Source organism: Elephantulus edwardii, unplaced genomic scaffold (assembly GCF_000299155.1).
Source record: "Elephantulus edwardii isolate Elephantulus edwardi_28Jun2011 unplaced genomic scaffold, EleEdw1.0 scaffold00443, whole genome shotgun sequence".
Lineage (NCBI taxonomy): Eukaryota > Metazoa > Chordata > Mammalia > Macroscelidea > Macroscelididae > Elephantulus > Elephantulus edwardii.
In genome coordinates this window covers 205,353-207,370 of record NW_006400193.1, presented here as the reverse complement: position 1 = coordinate 207,370, position 2,018 = coordinate 205,353, and positions in this window count along the sequence as shown.

Below are 2,018 nucleotides of genomic sequence, written 5' to 3'. Positions count from 1 at the left end.
CTGTTGGAAAATCTTAGACTCTAACTTCAAAACACATCCAGACCTTCATCATTTCTCACTATTCCTGAGTGCCATTTTAGTAGTCATCTCTTGCCCTGATTATTGCAACAGCTTCCTGTCTGCTTCTTGCATTTGTCTCCTATGTCTATTCCTGCAGAGGATAGTGTAGGATTGGACAAGGTTTAATTTTGTTATTCATGGGGTTTCTATGTGCTGGAGCCAACTCAAGAACACCTAACAACAATGACCAACAACAATCTCTGACACATAAGCCAGAGTTATTTGAGGACCCCAGTCGGATCACTTCCCCCATCTTCTTAAAACCCTTTCCAGGCTCTCTGGAGGAAAAATGTGACAGTTGCACCCAGGCCTGATCCCTCCTTGAGAAACCTGATAACATCTAAAGCAGCCAAATAGAAACCTGACCAGATAATGTATCCTGATAAAGCTCTGTCTTCCCTAGCTCCCGAACAAACTCTATAAAAAGAGGCTGCCCTTGACTGCCTCTGTACCATTTTGACTCTCTCCACCTGTGATCAGGTCACTTGGTGTCCCTGTCAGACCATGCAATAAAGGCCTACTCATTTCTTGGGATCAGTTTCTTTCTCCCCATCCCTTGAATCTTTTTCCAACAAATGTGATGCCCCCAAACCAGAAATTGTCCTATCATCCTGACTGGAAAGAACAGCCAGTCATAGGCTGAAACCTCCTTTCCACTTCTCCACAACTGGCCAAAAGGGAGAGCAAGGCAACCCTCTAGGCTTGCTAACAGCTAAATGGTAGCCAGTCATGACCCAGAGCTTAGGTGTCCTCTCAGAGAGTGGCTCTTGCAGTCTTATTTGCTGTCAAAGCAGAGCAAGAGCTTGTCCAGGCTCTTTATTGGTCTGGTTTATCCTCTCTGAAATAGACCAAACTTCTCCATATCCGCCTGTACTACTCTCCTCTCAACTTTCTTATTTCTTACTGGTCCCAAAGGTCAAAGCCCCTTTGCCATTTGAATCTGACAACACCCAACATTAGCCTCAATTCTCAACCTCCTAAAGCCATCCCTCTGAGATAGGTCACTCCACTTTCCCCTTCCCTCCTCATGGGCCCTGAGGGCCCCTTCCTGACATCCAACAAGAAGAGGATGCTTTCTTGGCTGTCAGAAAGATCTATCCATTTGGCAAGTTTCTGGCAGTTGGAAATGTCCGATTCTGCTAGATTCTACACCTTCCAGCTCTATTTTGCCTCAATATAGTGGCAGGACCTGTCCCGGGGACAGTCCTTTGTTCTGCCTCCTCTAAAGTCATACACTTTTGGAATTACTCCTAATTTATTCCTTGAAAAATTTGCACATCTTCAGCATTACATCTAATTTAAAGCATTCTCAAATTTTTTTCAGGATGTTATACTTTTATTTCCAAGGTCTTTGAATCATAGTTGATCGGACAGCTGCCAACAACTAATGATCTACTTATATCAATCTTCCATTTGCCAGTTTGTCATACTTTTGTCACTTGAATGAAAGAATATATGTAGTTAAATTATTATTTTTTCTTTGTCCTTATTTTTAGCAAGACTTTGATTTTCAAAACTTCATTATTTTATTTTATTAATTTTAATGCACATTTACAGATATTTTGGGTTTTCATTCATTGATTGTTGCGCTTTTTTCTTTACCCCCTTCCCCCCAGTTCACCCCTATCTTTGAAAAGCAAAAGATAAACTTCTTTGCTGGTATACAATCCCCCTGACCCCAACCCTGATCCTGACCCCCCCCCAATACACTCCACTATGCAACCTTAATTCTGGATTCCTGTGATAATCGTAATATGCTATCATATATCACTCTTAAACTGTTCTCTTCCTCATCTGTTTCAATTCTGTATACATAATCAATCCAGTTTTTCTCAGTCTTACCCCAACCCTGATGTCAGTCACTTTCTACAACAGTGGCACCATGCAGTATTTGTCCTTTTGTGACTGAGATACTTCACTCAGCATAATGTCCTCCAGGGTCACCCATTTTGAATAAT